A 19,221-nucleotide genomic window follows, 5' to 3' on the forward strand; every position below is an offset into this window, starting at 1 on the left:
AAGGAATTAACGAGATTAAATTTAGATTATTTACCTTGTCTTTGGACGTTAAATATTTTGAGATTTATGATACGGAAAATGTATCTTTCACGCGATATTCTATCTCGCTGATTTCTTTCTCTGTTCTTTTGTAATAAACTGCTTTATTTTCTATTGGGAAACAATACCTGCCGCTAGAATTATCTTACTTAACCTTTTGCACTCGGAACTTTTTCACTAGAAATATTCCGATTTCCTAATGGGATAAAGACAATTTATGAAACTAACTCGAAGAGAAATCACACGTACGAGGAACGAAGCTATTTTATTTCAATATTTCTCAAATTGATGCAATGTACAGAGGCACCTCTCGAGTGCAAAGGGTTAACCCTTTGCCGACGAATGTCGACATTTCGACGAGATAAAATGTTCATATTTCGAAGACTAAGTCGCAGACATAGAAATACATTTCAAAATATAATGTTGTCATCATTGTTGAACACTTTGTTTCTCGAGTTAAATATTATGTCCATATCATATTAAAGCCAAATCTTGGGTGCACCGCGTTGCGCAGGTCACTTTCCTCGGCCGTTTTACAGCCTGCCCTCACGCTCATTCTTACATTCTTCTTAAAAATACCTTAACCTACGCTAAAAATTCCATTCACCACAAAAACACCATCCATTCTTCCGCACCCCGCCGCACACCGCGATCGCGGCCGATGCGTTAATAACGTCGCGATGATTCCGCGGCGAACGACCCATTCCAGCGCGTCGCGAGTTCCCGCCGACGCGTCGCGTCTCGTGATCGATCGAGGAAACTTTCCGGAGGGCTCTCGAGGCGGGTCGGTTAATCGCCGCGAAGGAAATTTGGCACGCGTACTCACCTCGAACGTCGCGAGCACGCGGGCGACGTCCGCCCACCTTTCGATCCGCTCGCGAGGCGATCGGCGCTCGTTTCTCGAATTTCTGCCGGGGGCGTGCGACGTTTCCGACGCCGGCGGCGGCGGCGGCGGCCGAGACGAAGGCGTGGTCGTTCGCGCGAGAAACGTTCCGCGTTGCCAAAATCCTCGAGGAACGGTAGCGCGGCGGAACGCCTTCGCCACTTGTTCGCCGACGCTCTCGCGCTTCCGGCTTCCCTCGGAGAGCGGGCCAGACGGGGGCGGAGGTGTCGGCCGAGGGCTGAAGAGGCAACGCGGGGAAGAAGTGTTGCGACCGGCCCCCGAGCCGCGAAACGAATGTACGAGCCAGCTCGGTAATTAAGAAGGAAGGTGGGCAGGTCTTCCCGACAGAGGAAACTCGCGTTCCCGCTCGCCCTTCCGGCCCGCGGTCGCTGTTTCTGCCTCGCCTTCCGGTATTAGTCCAAACGAGATTGAATAAGAGCGCCAAAGCGACGACAAAAGTCCCCGACGTCCCGACAGCCTCGCTTTTCGCGCCTCCGTTCTTTTTTCCCTACGTCGAGACGAGTTCTCGTCCGCGATCCCGCTCCTTCGCGTTTCCGGGTTCACTCTCCGTCGACTTCTTTCCTCCGTTCACCCTTCCGCTCGCTGGTTCCGCGACGCCGTTTCTTGTTAATCCGCGGTCGTACCGTCGGCGTCGATGCCCGTAACGCGTTTCGAATCGTCGGCTCCCTGACGAGGGATTATCCTCTCGGACGAAATTCTTCAGCGTGGATTTTCGACGGAGCAATGGACGTCGACTCCGCCGCGACTACGCCGGAACTTCGCGCGCCGATAAATCGCCATTATCGTCCAGCCGTCTTCCACTTTTCCTGTTGGTCGCCTCGTCGCGGAGCGTCGCGTTACGAGGAACAACGGCGCTCTTCGAGCCGGCGGCGAATTTACGTTCGCCGGTGATACTGAATTGTTGACTGCGCTTGTGAATGATGCGTTGCTGCAGTTTTCGTCTTTATTTTACCGCTGGCGCTGGCTACGATGCGCCGGTGAAACACTCGGTAAAAACTATCTAGGATGATGTATGTAGAGATTCAACGTTCAAGGGAGCCAACGCTGTATCTATTCTTTATTAACACTGGAACTACCGTGCAGTTCCATGGACTTTTTGAAACTCCTCTGTGGAAGCTTCAAGAGTGCATCTATTCAGATATTTAATTGATCTGTGTTTCACTTCGCGTATCGCTAAACCGATTTCCTTAACCAGTTAACCGTGGAACTTAGTTGGAAAAACCTCTCGTTCCGCGAACTGTAAAATCGAAAAATGGAGCGTGTCGTCGAACGCACGAATGCATAGAGTATATTTTAACCCTTTGCATTCGAAGTTTTTCACTAGAAATGTTCGAACATTTTTCGATGAGATACAGATGACATTTTCTTCGATTGAATTAAGAAATCTCACATGCACTGAGGAAGAGAACTATTTTCTTTTAATATTTCGTGCATTGATGCATTATACAAAGTTTAACCCTTTGCACTCGGAAGTTTTCCACTAGAAATATTCGAACATTTTCTGACGAGATAAAGACGATATTTTGTGAAACTAACTCGAAGAGGAATCGCACGTACATCGATGAACAACGCTATTTTATTTCAATATTTCCTAATTGGTGCATTATACGAGGTATAATATTAAATATCAAATTTTATAGCTTCACTGTATGAAAGTGGTGATTAAGAGTCACCCCTCGAGCGCAAAGGGTTAATGAAAGATCAAAGCGAAACAAAGAATTACATTCTGTGAGAGAATAAAGAATTCATCGCTGAAAGAATTAGCATCGTGTCAAGCATTACGACGTGTATACTCGTCAAAAAACAGTTAACTGGTTAACAACTTCTCAGAGAAACATCTGTGGTCTTTCTAGCAATTCTAACATGAAGAACCCAGGAATGCTTCATTTTGATCTGATAGTTTTACTGTTAATGAAACTCAAACATAATTGTACAAAACTCGCAACTCGACTCTGACATCTTCCTTCTTTCTGTCTGTCTACTGTCTCTTTTTTCACGATATTGTTTCTCGACTCCTGCCGTCTTCAGCCCTCATCCCCCACTGCCTGTCAATCAGCCACCAGATCAGCTCGTCACCCCACACATACGTCTCGCAATCATCGATTTCAATCGGAGAGCCAGAAAAACGTCGATTATCAGAAAAACACCCAACAAACACGCGTCCCCTTCGCCAAGCGCGAGTCACGTGACAACAGAACCCCCAGACGTTCGCCACGAATCGGACAGCGAACGACGTGGTTCGCCCCGGAAGCGTCAGCGCCGTCGAACGAGAACGATGCCGCGAATTCCGCGCGCTCCGACGGTTCCGCGAATTCGACGGAACCGGACGAAAGCGGATCGTCTCGGGAATGTTCCGCGGCGAGTGATTTCGCGGGGCGTCGCGCGCCGCTACGCGTTTATGAAATGTTAAGCGAGTCGGGGCCGGGAGTGGCAGGAAGAAACGGGAGGCGGGAATAATTCAAACGCGTCGCGTTGCAACGAAATTTCAGCTCGCACTCGGCCGGCGCGTTGGACACGGGACGCGGCAGGGGTTGCCGGAGGAACGAACGAGGGCGGGAGGGAGGGAGGGAGAGGGAAAGCGAAGGTAAGTACGGCGCGGGCCGCCCTTCGCGTTTTTCCATGCAGTATTCATTTACCATTCCGCCGCTCGGTAAAAGGGTACATCTGCATGGAAATTTCTCCCGACTCGTTCCTCTCGAAAGGTGACGTACACAAATCCGCCGGGCTATTTTTCGCGGCGGCGGCGGCGGAGAAAGGATTAAAGTATTCAGCCGCGGAACAGAAATTGGTGCGGCGAGAAGAAAATTATCGCGCGCAAAAGGACGCGGACGGGGCCCCTTCAGCCGCAAACGCCTGCGCATCTTCGCTCGAGAGATTCACTCGACTCTTTTGAACGGCAGCACGCGAAGCTTTTCAGCAAATCCTCCCTTTGAATCTACCGTGGCAGCTTGTCTCCGCGTTTCAGCCGCGATTCAACGGGCTCGCGAGCCGAGACCGCGTCGATTTCTCTAGGAATCACGATCGACGATACTCCGGAAAGCCTGACATCGATCGCGAAAGGCTGGTCAGCTGTCACGGCGACGTTTATGGATCTTCTATCATCATCGCCCCCCCCCCCCCCGCCGTTTCCTCCTCGGCCGCTTTTCCGAGCGTAATCGGAACAAATATCGAGCTCCCCGACGTTTCTTTGCTCTCCCCGCGCGAGCCGCGGGTACCTCCGAAAAACGCTGATTCTTTATATAGTTTTCTCTTTATAAGTAATTCCCTGGCCGCCTGAAAAATTGCTGTCGAGTAGCGGATCGCCGAGAGGCGGGCGAGACGAGAGGCGTTTGAATTTGACAGGGCCGCGCGTCGACGGTGACGAGAGCGACGTTATCGAGAAACGACGCGACGCTGTCCGGATTACTTTCGCGCGCGAGTCGCGAGGAGTGTCGCAATTAACGTGCCCGCCGCGATATGCGGCCTCTCGCGCGCGTTCTCTCTCTCGACGCCGTTCCTCTTCGTAAACGCTCGTTCCCTCGGCGTCTGGCGAGAGCTCGAACCCCTCGGCGGGGTCCTTTGAATTCCCACTTTCACCCTGGTCTGGCGGTCGCCCGCCGCCCGCGCCAGGGGGAACGTTGCGTTCACTTAGGGAAAAGAAAACGCTCCACGGCGGTCGCCGGAGCGGGAACGGCGGCGGACTCGACTCGCAAATGGAAATTGGTTGCAAAGGAATATTTACTGGCGACCGTGGGCTAGGTGAAAAGCGTGTAACTTATGTGGTGAGACGCCTCTCGGGCGGACGGGAGCAGAAACGCGCGCCGAGAACCACCGCACCGAGACGCGTTCGAGGGAATCTTGGACCGGCGTTTGTCTTTCGTGTCGCGCCAGGAAGCTGCGAGGATCGTTTGGTTAAGAGTGATATTTTAACACGTTGAATGCCGTGTCACCGGTGACCCCCAAACAAATCGAATTACTACGGTTCACTCAATTAAATCGTGATTATTTGAAAACGTTTCTGTACTATAAGTAATGCTGACTAATGTGGTGACATTTAGGTAGATGAAGCTACAATAATAATAATGCAATTCAATCAGAATTAGGACTGTAGATTTGATTTTTAAGAAAACTTTCATACTGCATAAATTTTGTTATAATTACAAAACAAAATTCGGCCCATAGAGGGTTAAGAAGGAAAATTATTTTATGTCAATATTCCACATATAGATGCATCATGCAAAGCTTATTACATATAAGACTTCATAATTTTACAAATCAAATCAAGTGGTAACTGAGAGTCACCTCTCGAGTGCAAAGGGTTAATAATCCAATTGCCTCCGAGCGGCAAAGGATGTATAGAAACAGAAACAACAGAATGGCTTCGAACACTTATGCGATTTGCAAATGAAACACACTTCTATCTCCAGTACTGAATATTTACGATTTTCTTCAATCAAGTGTTCCCTAGTAACTGACACGTCAAGCTATTCCCCATAATATTATGTTACTCAGTATTAGAAGCTGTTCCATATTAGGCGGCGTTCCGCAGCAGAACGAATCTGCGAAGGAGACGGGGCGCTCGTAGCACGAATCACACGTTAGACGCGTAGATCGATGGAAGAAGGAACGGGGGTGTGGGTGAACACGGTCGGCTAAAGGTACGAAGATAAATTAATACCGTGGAATTTCTGGGAGTCGGAGGCAAACTCCCGCGGTCGAGCCGCAGTTCGTAGTTCCGCCGTCGCCGACCGCCCGTCCCGCTCTTCCCCTCTCCTTTTCTGCGGCCGGTTCCCTCTTCTTCCGTTCATCGGATCCGCCTCTAACTCGGATCTCTCCGGCGAAGCCCTTCCGAATGGAATTGCCGGCAACTCCGAGAGGCGCGCGGGTATTGTGCCTGGTTATGTCCGGCGCCTACCAGCTACAGGCTTGTTCCCGACTCCCTTACCGCCCCGTACTCGATAACTTCGGATTTCATTAGACTAGACTAATAAAGCTCGTTAGCCCGGGCACGCGTTAATCGGCTGGAAACTGGATTGTACGGGTTCCGGGCAGCTCCTTTGAGTCCCGTTTAATCGTTCCGCTCGCGTATGTCGGAGATCGGTAGCGGCGATATTCGGGAGACCTCCTCGCGGTGTCCGCGCGACGAATCAATCGCGGCGTTCCATCGGCGACGAGGACGGAGGAGGGCGGACGCAAGAAAAGGAGGAAAGAAACGCGGAAAGGAAGATCGATGGAATGGAAGTCTTCCGTCGAATTCGTTAATCCCATTGGCCGGCGGTCCTTTGTGGCGGACTTCGGAATGAAATTTCCGGTCCCGCGGAATCCGGGGATTCCTTTGACGGCCGTCGGACCGGCGGTAATTCGATCAGCAATCATCCGGAGCTCCGTGGACGATGTCTCCTGTTTTACGCGATCACGCGGCACGCGTCCGACCTCGACGTCGCGCGATAGTTTCGAGATCGAGAGTACTACGGGCAAATCGGGCTGATGAATGTATTAGCTTTCGTCTCATTTGCGATGCTAATTCGCTGTCACGGTTGCGTACGGCCGATTGAAATTATAAACGAAACACGCAGCGAAAAGCAGACAGTCGGATGCTTGTGCTGCTGGATGGACGGTGATCCTGATTGGCGATCCCGCGAGATGATCGCAGTTTCCCGGCGAGCGCGCGAGACGCTCGGAATCCATCGTTCGGCCAGGAACGAGGCACGAGGAAGGCGCAGTTGGTGGAACGAGCCATTCATTTGCATTTCAGTGGTCTCGTTGGCCTCGAGCTCCATTTCCCGCTTCCGGGGACGGCGAGCGTCCAAATGAAACGTTCATTCAAGTCGGCCTGCTTTTTCTCTCCGCTCTTCTCCTTCGTTACCGGGCCCTCCTGTCGTCGTCCTTCCGCTTTCAAACAATTCTTCCGGCCTCCCGGGCTAAATTCGGTCACATTCGACGACCCGGCCCGACGAATGTGTGTCAAACGATTTAGGTCCGATAGCTCTCGAGCCGCAGCCCGAACGCGACGGCCTTCTAATTCGATTTCCCAGCCGCTGCCGGGGCTTGCGGGGCCGCGCCGATTGTTCGCGAGAATAAATACCCGCGCGGCGGTGTCTCGCTCGATCGCTGGCCTGGATCGCGCCGCGGCCGTCTCGGTCAGAAGCCGAGCGGAGCCACCGAGACGGCGCGAGCGAGCCCGCCGCGGGATCGGGCAAACAGAATTATCGGGAACGCGGCCCGCCGAGAATAAATTTCGGTTTCCCCGATTTTCCCGGCTCCGTCGACTCCGCGAACCGTGCTCGCCGGAGCGTTTCCCACGCGCAACCCGGCGAATCCTCGCGCGTGTATCTCGCGAATAATCAGTTCCCCGCGATCGTCCTCCCAGCGGACGGGAAGCGAAACAATATTTTGGCAAGCTACGCTCTCCGCTCCACGCTCCGCCGGATCCTCGAGCGTTCGCCTTCGGGCCCGCGCGCGAAAGTGAACGAGGCTGCCCGGGGATTTGCATATTTCTGTTTACGAACGGGGGATCGAAGGATCCCGCGATGGCTCCGCTTTTCAGCAACTCCGCTGGACCTCGATGAGCTCGAATTACCGGATGCTTCCGCCGCCGGAGTTTACGTCCGCGGGATCGTCGATCACCGCTGCTGATGCGTTTTGAAACTGACGGAATTCGATTGTACGCTTCTGGACAGTCATCGTTGGTGTATAATACGTCTCTCGCAGCTGCGAATCTGCCAAAATCGAGGCGTCATTGTTACAGCTGCGGAACCGTTCGTTGGCTATTTCTCCTCGCGTCTTTGGCTCGTAAATAGGTAAACAGTCGGCATGGACGCGGAAGCTTATTGCACGCGAGCCGCGCGGCGATGCGTGTTTCGAAACTGTTTTCTATCGGCGGGGATTTCCGCCTTCGCTTTGAGGCGCATCGATGTAGTCGCTCGGAAGCTGATATTAAGCCGATTTTTTGATATTTTCTTGTCAATTTCTTTTTAGTTATTAACTCTTTGCACTCGAGAGGTGACTCTCACTACGTATAAATACGAGCATTGTATCTATGTATTACTAGGCAACGATTTGCATTGTTCAGAAGTAATCACAGAGCATACATTTAAGTGTAAAATACAAAGTAGTATCGACTTATCTCGATTCTACTGAATCAAACCACAAAACTAGCGAAAAACGCTACACAAGTCCGCGGCGAACTTCACCGCATGCAACGCGTTAAACGAACTCAGCCTCTAAGAAAGACCGACGACCTCCGGCCACCCCTAGCATTTCACCCCATCGTTCGCCGATCCGGCGACGCAGCGCGGCGCAGAAAATCGACGTTTCCCTTTCGCGATTACCAAAGGGGTCTCAGAGAGTAATTATTCCCCCCGAAAAGCGAAAAAGAAGAGCGATCCCCGGCAGCGGAGTTTCGTCCGAAGCGGCGCGTACACGCGTACCCAACGGAGGCTAGCCTGGGGCGGTCGGTGCCGCGCTGGTACCGTCCAGGGGGACATCGATTTCCTGGCGAGCAATTCGATGCTCGTACACGGGCCGTCGGTCTCGCACAGACGAGAGAGGCGAGAGGGATAACGAGAGAGAGAGAGAGAGAGCGAGAGAGAGGAGGGCTCGGAGAGACGAGAGCCGGCGGATCGAGCGGCTGCACGTACATATATGCGCGCACCTTCGCGTGCATTATTAGGCGAGAGCGACGTGTATTCGGGCCGGCGTGTACGTTCGCACGTACGAGCCACACGGCCACGAACTAATATCGCTCAGCCGCGGCCGGATGGATTTATCTAAAATTAGAGGTGCCGTCCGATCATCAGCCAGCCCTGACTGCTCGTCCCGTCGGTTACCGGTGCGCCGCGCCGCGCCGGTGGCTCGGATCGGCCTGCCGGTCCAGTCGCAGCCGCCGCGCGTAAAATTAGCGACCGATTCGAGCGGCGCGGCGCGGCGCGACGATCCGCTATCTTTAGAGGCAAAGGTAAAGGACCGCCGCGAATCCGTGAACGGTCGCGTGAACCGAGCCGGCGCACGCTCGGCGAACGGGAAACGCGCTCCGTCCCAAGGTTCTTCCGCGAATTTCCACGCCCGGATGAAACGCCGATGCACTCACCGTCGCGCTCGCAATCGACGCCGAACGGATCCCGGAGTAATCGGTCCCGCCTCGATTTTTCTCGCGACGCGCCGTTCGATCGAGAGCGGAGTCTCTTTCTTCCCCGACGCGATTGTTCGCGAATCCAATACGCCTCTGTCCCCGGAACGCCGCGCGCGTCGCGATAAAAACGTGCGTTCTCGGGTGCCGTCGCGAGCGAGAACAATTAAATGTAGCCGCGTCGAGAGGCGAGAGACGGTTTCCCTATTCGCTCCTCCGGGGACGGGTCGATCCTTCGAGACGCTCGTCCGCGATCGATTGGATTTCCAGCCGGATCCTCGGTCGAAGCGTTTCGCCTTCGGTTCCGGTCCTCTCGAGTAGCTCGCGTTTCCCGGTGAACAGCTTTAAGAGCCATTCCGACGTATCGCGTCCTTGGAGGACAGGAGAGAGGTTGTTAATAGCTGAGAGGGAGGTTCGTTTTGTTTACCCTGTTCCGAGCTCTCTCTCCTTTCTCCCTGGGAACCGTGGAAACGGGATAGCGGAAAAATCAAGGGGCGAAGGGAGAAGATGCAAACGAGCGACCCTCGGAGCGTTCTCACGGATTAGGAGACGAAAGAGTAAGAGAGAGAGGGTGAGAAAGAGAGGGTGAGAGAGGGAGGGAGGCGTCGAGGGTGGATTAATGACGAAGGGCTGGAAACCTCGAGAAATCTGTTTATTTTTAATGGGACTCGGGCTTACAGCCGGATTGGCGGTCGCCGGCAGTCGTATCGGGAAGGACGCGAGATTCCCGCCTTGCTAAATTACGGCCGGATGTTTGCCTAATGCTTTAACGATGGCAATTCGTGGGACGACGTTCTCTTAAAGTTTAATACACCGGTCGATTCGGATCGCGTTACCGTTCGGCTCTCAATCATTACAGCTTTATGTAGATTTATGGGACGTCCTATTTTATTGGCGGATATCGGCGGACTCGTATTTATTCGGTGCACGACAGAGTGTGCCGTGCTTTGCCGTACTCGTTCCTACGAGGTCGAGGACTCCCCCTCCCTCCGCCACCTGTCCCCCACCCCCGTCGCACTCGCGCGAGCGGAAAATACTGGCATGACATTTATATTAAACTCTACGAAACTATCGATCGCACGCGTGCAGTATATATAACTCGCATCGTTTCACGCAAATAGATATTTATTTATAGCTGTTTTATTCCGTCGCGATCGCCGGGCGCACCGTCGATCGCGCCGCTCGAATTCGCTGCTCGGCTCGTTTGCATTCCCATCGGATCAGCCGATCGTCGAGTCGGATCCGACTGCCGTTCGAATTTCATACGGGGGAAAAAAAGAACGGATAAAAGGAGAACCGTTCGGATAACAGTTCCCAACTGCGCGTTCGAGAGTGAGTCTGCTTATTCCGCGGCCGGAGTGGCTGCTTCGTTTCCAGCGCGGATATTTAGCAATTCGTTGCCGGTAGTCCTCGCCGGAAACGCGTCTCCGCGGCGGAAGTGCCGGCTGGTCGCGCCGCGAACGTCGCATTAACGTCGGCCAACCCAATTTCCCAGGGAACGCGGCCGGACGAATTCGAGTGGATAATTTATGTGGCCGCCCGGATAACACCCGGCCATTCGCTGTAAACGAGTGTCTCGAGTTAACGGAGACACCGTCGGGATCGCGAGTCGTTCCGACGACGCTGTCGTTCTCGTAAACCAACGAGCCGGTCAGTCTCGGCACGTTCGGGTTCGCCGATCGCCCGTGTGTCTCCGAGGAAAGCGGGATCGAGGCGGTCCGGACGTTAACTCGAACCGCAGCAGGGAAATTTCGATGGTCCCGCGTGCCTCGGGAGGAAGGAATCTTTCGCAAGGAATTCCGCCCCGTCGGTTATCTCGCGACGTCGATTACGAGACCGCTCGATCCCCTCTCCGCTATTATCTCCTTCCGATTGGAGGAGGAAGATGTCCCGACGTCGCCGCTCCCCGATTAAACCCGGATACAATAGGATTTCCGAAGTCCCCGGGGAGTGTCGGGTGACTTTCGCCGCGCAGTTTCAGTTTTTCCCTTCCGCTTCCCCCGCGCCGCGCACGGTCTCCAGCTCTCTTTTCACGTTCGCGCCGCCACGAAACCCGTGGCCACGTCTCCGCGAGCGTGCCGCCTCCCCGCCCCAGCCCGGACCGCCTCCGTTTTGGTCACGCGATCGCTCTTACGGGAATTTTCCCGGCTGTAAATTGCGAAACTTCCAGCGTCGCCGTCGGTCCAGCTCCCTCCCGCTACCCCCTCGAAGCTAACTGTTGTTTCTTCTTGTTACAGATCCCAAGACGTCCATCCGGATCCGGACGAGCACGCTCTCGGTAAGCGGCGTTTAATAATCGCGCGTGAACCGATCGGGTTGAACATCGGTGATTTCTTTGCTCGATACTTGCTTCATCGTGAATTTCTTTGAGAAAAGGATTTGATGGTTATGTCTATGTTTACCTTGTTAACCCCTTGCCGTACGATGACGAGTGAGACTCGATGAAGATCTCTAAAATAATTTAACAATCAATGTTTTTCATTACCTACGGATCAAAGCAAGTTATATATAATGGAAAATTTTGTATTTCTTACAAATTGTCGATAGTAAAATACTACACGAGCTTAGTGACGAAAGCAAATAGTACGTCAAGGGGTTGATAATGTAAAGAGACGTGTAATTTATATCGGGAAAGAGCAAGTAACGCGACGATTCGTCTCGTACGCTCGAAAATTGTCATCGCGAGCCCGACGCGATTCCGCGCGGCAAGGGGTTAATAATCCCGCGCGGTTGGCACGTCGGTTCTGCTTTTTTCCGGCGGCCGGATCGTACTTTTCCCCCGGTCCCTTATCGACCCCTCGTATTTCGCGCTCGTTACGTCGCGATTCGTTTATATTTCCCCCCGACCCCTCGGCGAACGGAAAATAAAAGATACAGTCCGAATCTGAATAAAGATACGGGACGCGAACGTCCGCATAAATTCCGCGGCCGTTGCATATGCATGAACGCAACGGTTTTTACGAGGTTCCTCTGCGCGCCGTTAGATACCACTTTGAACGGTGCATCCGCTCGTTATTTAGGGGTGGCGAAGGATCCGTCGGGCCGGTGCGTTCGTTAGGGAGGCTCGATAACCGGACGGCACGAAAAATCGTCGCCCCGGAGTGGAACGCGGCTCCCGGCGCGCGTGATTTCCGCGCGTCCGCGGCTCCTCCGGGTCGCGCAGTCCGCGTGATAAATCGTCGGAACGCGTCCCCGCGAGAGGGAACGGCTGCGTCGCACAATGAATGTAAGCCACGCGTTCGGTATTATTTAGGAACGGCGAGGGTGGCGCTCGCGCTATCGCGATCCAGACAAAAGTCGGGCTTCCTACGGCTGGTTAACAGCGCGCATTGTGTCCCCCGAGAATGGGGATCAGGTGTCAAGCCGCCTGAGCCAACGATGCATCGTATCTCGTTATTTTCTATTATGCGACTCCGCCTCCCTTCCGAGCGGCAGCCTTATTTCTCGAAGAAACACACGCTTAAAGGGAATCACTCGTACTCGAACCCCACTTCGCCGTAGCTGGGGATGGCAGCAGCCGCGCTGCGACTTTACGTTTTACGACTCCGAAGCGGAGGGATCAGCGACTGTCGGTGCAGGCGTTCGACCGGCGAACAAAAGATCTTCGGATTTCACGGTGCAAGGGCAACGAAGCGTGCGTTCCGGGGAACGCTGAAAGCGGACGGGAAGGTGTGTTCCCCGCCGGTGAGCGGGGCCAGGCGTAATCCGAGCGTCCGTCGAACTCGACGCTCGAGTCACGGGGAGGCGCGCGGTCCCGCGATAATCGCGAACTTCGCGTCGAGCGCTCGCTCGGAGGGCCCGGAACGCGGCCCCTGGGACTGCAGGAGCCGGCAGTCGGACAGATAACGGAAAGCGACGGAGCGCGAAATTTTCCCGACCTCCCCCCGAAAAGTTTCCCGTTCCCGGGGCACGGCTCGAGACAGTTCCAGCCGACTTCGGCGGCTCGTCGAGTCGGCGGCCGGCATCGGCGCGCGCGGAACCTTCCGCGGGACGGACGACCGACGAGCCGCGAAATCTCGGCGAGCCCTTTGATCCCGCGAAAAGTCGCGCGGCTGAATTATTAACGCGGAAGCTGCGTCGCATGCATGCATAGATGCATGCTAATTCGAAGACGGTGTCGCTCGGCGCGTTCGCGCGGCGCGTACCCGTCGCGCCGGGGGATTTATGCGGGCGGAAATCTTCGGCGGGGCCGAAGAATGATTCCCTGGGAAATATCGCCGAGGCAGGGACGGAACGGGACGGGCATCGATACAAAAGCGAGCAAATATTCATTACGTCATAAATATGGATCGGAACGCGCGGCGGTCTCGTTCGGAGAGCACACGCTCGGTTCCGTCAGCGGCGATAAATTTTTGGGACGGGACGTCTCGTTCGACTGGAATACATTTGCTCGAACATCCGCGGGACGGCGTGCCGCGGAGGATGAATAAATTAAGGCACCGGGCATCGCTGGATCCGTCGGCGGCTTAATTAAATCGAACCCGGCCGCCGAGTTCCGCGTTTCTTTCGCTATCCGTGTAACCGCGCCTATCGTTTCCCTGTCGACGCGGCTGTTCGCGGTGGTGCGTCGACGTAGCTTGCCGTCTCGGCGATCTATCCTTTCACCCGATCGACTCGGTTGCGTTGGACAAGTCCTCTGGTTGGATATCTAGCTACCTAGCTATTTAGCTACCACCTAGTTACCTAGATATTTAGCTACCTAGCCATTTAGCGACCTAGCTACCTAGTTATCTAGCTACCTAACTACCTAGCTGGCTTGCTAGCTTGCTAGCCAGGTACCCAGTTACGGAGCTACAAGCAATTTAGCTACCCACGACTGAGTCCAGGCGAAAAGAGGTGACGCCGAAACCCGCTTCCGTTCTTTCCTGTAAGCCGCGAGGATTAGATCGCATTACGGGAGCCTCGCGATACCGCTCTTATTTGTTTGCACCGGGGGAACTCCGCGGAAGACGGTGCGAAGGAACGGAAACGCTTCGACCCGGTCACGCGCGAACCTCGGAGATTTCGGGGTGGCACTCTCTCTCTCTCTCTCTCCGCTGGGTGCAGGCGCACGCGACGATCCACGTGCGGTGTGCGACAAACGAGAGAAAAAAAAATGTGTCGCGGCGCGTAGCGGCGGTCGGGCAAAAAGGACTCGCGTCTCCGGAGAATCTGTTTCGCGGGACGATCGCGAGAAACGTTTTACGAGGGTGGAGCGGGCCACGGTGGACGGGGGACGGGGAAAAAGCGAAAGAAAGAAGTTTCGGATGGAGAAGAGAAGACGGGGAAAAAAAGGGTGGCGGATGACACGAGGGACGTGGCCAGGGCACCGCTGGAAGTCGTTACGAGCTTGGATGCCGCCCTTCCGCCCGATCAATATTGCGTTGGTGGGGCCGAGGCAGCGTGAACCACGGCGAGGGACGTCAGGGGGTGGCAGGCGAGGGTGAAAGACGAGGCACGGCGGGGCGAATGGAACGGATCCGTCGGCCGTGGAGGGGTTGAGAGAGTGCGCCGACGGTGGGGGTTGTTTGGTGGGGGCGGTAGTAGAGGAGCGAGCACTGTCATGGCGCCGCGCACCACCGCCAGCCAAGCGGTACCTCCAACTACTCCCTCGCGGTGTGTGACGCGCTCTCCGCGGTTTCTCCGGTGAAATTTCGGCTCCGCGAGTGTGTCCGGCGATTTGCGAGGGCCGCGCGGAACGCTTCCGCTCTCGTCCCCCGTTCCGGGAGTGCTGTCGATCAGGCCGCGCGCGCGCGCGCGAGCTCGCGATCCTCCGGCGCGAGCGAATCGTTGCTCGCAACGCCGTGTCGCAGTCGTGGGATTGCGGCTGTGTCGGTAGAAGCAGGTCCGCGAACGGCCGTTCCGCGTCACGGGACAGAACTCTCTCGGCCCTCGTCCGTTGGAAACACGGGGCGAGGAGAGAGAGAGAGCCAGGGATCGCGAACGGGGTAGTGTCGTCCGACCGCCGCGAGGATCGCGCGTATCCGAGGCGGAGTGAGACTGTGACGGAACGCGAGAGAGCTACAGCGAGTTCCAAAGCCGCGCGTCCGAGGCCCTCGCGAGCAGTCTCGAGGATTCGGTGGTGGAAACTCGGTGATCCGCGGCTCGGCCTCGGGCGTCCCTCGATCGACCGTGGCCACGAGCGAAAATCCCATCGGCGGACCCGCGGCAGTCGTTCGCGCGCGAGGTGAATCGATGGTGCACGCGAAATCGTGACGCGATCGTTCGTTGGCTGGTAGTACGCACGATGTCGCGCCGCGATGGGTCACGTGACTGAGCACGGTCCAGGAGAGGAATAGCGGTGGAGGGCGCAGAGGCGAGAAGAGAGAGCGAGCCGACCGACCGAAGGAGGACCTTCCGGTGAGGACCTTCGCGGGTCCAGGTCAGGGCGCCGTGCTCGCCGAACGCAGACGGAGGTGGCTACCAGCCGTGGGCGGACCGAGCTGGCAGCGGCCGGGTCTCTCAGCGACGACGGGCCGGGACTAACAATGTCCTAGCGAAGGCAGGACCGCGTCTAGGCCGATCCCCCTCGTCCTGTTCCGTCTCTCGTCCAACAGAACCTCGATCCCCGTCTCGCAAACACCCTAACCTCCGGAACAAACACGACCGACTCTCGAGCCACCGATCGACACGCGCGAGACTCGACGGTGCTGGAAAGGGACACGTGCGCGACCCGATCTACCGAACGGAGACACGGTGGACGTGAACACGCAACGATCGCGCGTCCTCGTTCCCGACGTCGTTCTCTCGGCAAGTTTCCAGCAGGAACGTGGACACGACTCGGCTAGAAACGCGCGCAGAGCGCACACCTAGAGACGACGGAGCACGCACACGTACGCGGAGGCGAAACGGCACACGGAGCGTGCACTGGGTGACGCGTACACGGGCACGCGAGCTTCCTCCCGAATCCAGCCAAGTCCAAAGTCCTTAATCCCGTGGGGTGATCCTGGCCCCGCCCGCAAGCGAAGGAACCACACCCCGGCCAGAGAACGAACCCAGGATACAGATTTACCGAGTTCTCCTCCTGGTAAGCTTCGACATCCGCCGTTCTCTCTGTTTCTCGTCCGACCCAGCTTCCGAGTTCTTTTCCGCGGAATGCAAATCGCGCGGGCGGAGAGAGGGGACCGGCGAGGAACGCGGCGAGCCCCGTTTCGCGCGGTTTGCGATTCCCGAGGAGGTCCGTCAGCCGCGACGCCGCTCGTAACCTCTTTCCGACCCCGTTCTCTCTCTCCGTTGATCCTTCGAGGAGGATCTAATGGCGCACATGGCCTCGTTCCACGCTGGATGCGAGTCGCAGCGACGTCGCGCAGGTTAGGTCCGACTGGGCCGCGAAGGAAGGGCGGGTTAAGGGCAGCGCGAGGATGCCAGCGAGCGGAGCCGCGCGTAGCCGTGGATCCTCCCGATCGATCCCCGGTCCCGCCGCGCATTTATTTCGCGCGATCGCCTCGAACTGGGTGCGCTGGCCTCCGACCGACGCTCGAAATAACAGCGGAGGCTCGAGAACAAACTCACCCGTGATCTCGTTTCGAGTCGAATTAATTGCCCTCGAAACGGTCGCGAAACGGTGGCGTCCGATATTCCCAGCGAGCCAGCAACTACTCAGGCTCCGCCGCTCGCTCGCCGGTTGCTAACTTTCTCCGCGCAACGATTAACGGAAGTCCCTTGAACTCTGGAAATTGTTGTTTATGTTTTTCACTGCTGATCCGATGTAATCAACCGAGAACGTTCGGCGTAAGCACGTGAGAAGTTGAACGAAGTGTTGAAAAATCTGGGTCAAACTAGACCCAAACATCAGCCTCCTACAGTTAATTGGCGCATCGATCCAGCTTTCCGCTTCACGCGTAGTCTCGCGTCTTTCTCGAGCCTGCCACGCGTTCGCGTCGAACGACGTTCGAGCGACTGCAACAGGAATCGACTCGTTTCCCGAGGATCGCGACGCGCTCGATTTCGCCGATCTCCGCGCGGAACGCTGGCAGAGCGGGTTCACGGTTCACCGCTCGGCCAGGACTGGCATATAATTTACAAGCCCGGCAAATATCAATTCACCGTAATTTATGCGGGATTTTTGCTCCCCGCGAGTTATTTACGGGCCCGTTACGCCGCGACCCGCGCCGCTTCGCCGAGAACTAGCGAGCCGCGTGACGTCACGGTACAACATCACCGCGGGTTATGCACCTGCCTCCGCAACGGTCCGCTGCAACTGCGGCTCGATCGGTTCTCCTTTTTCATTCATTCGCATCGATCATGCCGCCGCCCGATCGGCTCGCAGCAGGAAGACCGAGTACAGTCGAACGCTAACGCGAATTCGCTGAAATCCAGAGCGGAACGCGGGCGCTGGCCGACGTGCTCGGTTACCGGACGCGAATTTCTATCGTTGCCGTCTTTACACCGCGATAATTGGACGCGAGCGTTACGCGTGAACAGTTTACAGCGCAACATCGAAAAACAGCGCGGCTGGAGGCAAAACCGGTGAACCGAACGATTCGCGGCCATTCACGTTCGGCGACTCGTTCGAACCCTTAATCGAAAATCACGACCGAGTTCCCCATCGACAGATCTTATTAGCCGTCGATCCGAGTCGCAAAGGGATCGGTGACGCGTGTATTAGTCACGGGCGGACTCCGAGCCCGCGAAATTGGATCGGCGCTAGCACGAACGGCCGGGGGGAAGGGGCCGAAGTTTCGCGAATCCTTGTAATCCAATCGAACCCTCGCGTCCTCCGTGCCGGCGTCGCCTTTCTGCAGAAGAACGCAACAATCTTCTGCGTGGGCGGAAACACAGAGGACCGGCGGGGACGGGAGCGAATTCGTCCGAGAAAAGGCGGAATCCAATTACGGAGGATCGCGGCGGAGCCTGAAAGAATCAAGGCTGCGCTGCGATCTCCTTCTCAATCCTAGGAATCGCCCGCCCGGTCGGGGACCGGTCGGCCGATCGATCCTGCGCGCGGCTCGCTCGATCCCGGTGCCGGCGCAGCGTTTTAATTCGAGCGCATCGAGGACTCTTCATTCGGCCGGCTGTAAATGAAGAGCGCCGGGGCGCGATTAAATCGAGGAGAATTAAATTGCGTTTCGCGGCCGAGTTAGCTCGCCGTGGCCAATGAGATTGCCACCTAGTACCGATTCAGCTCGGCGAAGGAAACGATCGTCGCGCGCGTCCTTCCTGCGGAAATTCCGCGATCGCTGTTAATCGCGAATCCGACGATCGCAGCGGCGCGGAGTCACCGGGCGAAACGCTGCACCCGACAGACCGACGTCGCGCGCCGGTTTTTCCCCGAGCTTTCACGCCGTAACCCATATTCGAGAAACAACAGGGCGAAACGACGCCGGCTCGCTTTTCGGGCTCGCCCGTATGCGCGCATACATCTCGACGCTATCTACAATTGCGGAGTAACCGAACGATTACCGAGTCACAAAAGGGACCGGCGTCGGAGAGAAAAATCTATTGTTGTTCGCGGTGTGGCGCTTACGGCGGGCCATTTCGCGCGCGTTTCCGCCAGCCGAACCCCCATTTAATCTCTCTTGACCCGATGCACTCGTCGAAACTCGCCCCCGCCGCTCCCGCCGGAACCGCCGGCGGGGCCGAGCGAGGCGTGCGACTCGGCGCGTTCGAAATATCGCGGCTGATTCCGCGTCTTTCGGATCGCCGATCGCGAAAATGCGGCGGCGCTCTCGAGCGCGTTGCATCGATTCGCGAGGAGCGCCGCGCCACCGTATTTTTCTCGCCGGCTAATTTCTCTGTATTGACAAGCGATGCCCAGGAACCAGACGCGCGCCGCGTTAATGGCGATCGCGGGGCGAGAATGAAATTTAATCGTTGTCCGGCCGCGCAATTGCACCGTCATTTTTATCGACTGGTTTTTATAGAGCGGAACAGCCATCAACCGGCCCGGGGAAATTGATCGGTGAATCATTCGAGTGTACGAATATTGGTTCTTTCGCGTTTGACAGATACGTTCGTTCGACGGCCGACGACGCTTCCAATAGTTCCCGCATTAATACGTTCGGGCGAGTGCGACTCGGGCTAGGACGCGGGCGGACGTCGTTCGATCTCCCCTTCGACGGCGGCAGCGCGCCTCCGCTTCCAGTCGGGCCGCGATTTACATTTAGAGGCGGCCCGCCGAGCCGCTTCAACTATTAACGCGTTAACTGCGACGGAAGTCTTGGCCGATCCACGCGACGCTTGTTTCTTTCGC

At 56.1% G+C, this 19,221-nt stretch overlaps 1 protein-coding gene across 15 annotated transcripts in view; it reads left to right on the forward strand.

The window, feature by feature from the left end:
- LOC116433709 (protein turtle) overlaps window positions 1–19,221 on the forward strand; it is a 235,762-nt gene that overhangs the window by 120,165 nt on the left and 96,376 nt on the right. For 14 of the 15 annotated variants that reach the window (XM_076370870.1, XM_076370869.1, XM_076370879.1 and 11 more), the window contains one exon: window positions 11,288–11,328. The gene's annotated coding sequence lies outside the window, so the exon portion shown is untranslated. Of the gene's footprint in view, window positions 1–11,287; window positions 11,329–14,579; window positions 16,057–19,221 lie in introns of those variants that run through there. The other variant, XM_076370873.1, reaches the window with a different exon arrangement.

The sequence above is a fragment of the Nomia melanderi genome, chromosome 9 (assembly GCF_051020985.1).
Source record: "Nomia melanderi isolate GNS246 chromosome 9, iyNomMela1, whole genome shotgun sequence".
Lineage (NCBI taxonomy): Eukaryota > Metazoa > Arthropoda > Insecta > Hymenoptera > Halictidae > Nomia > Nomia melanderi.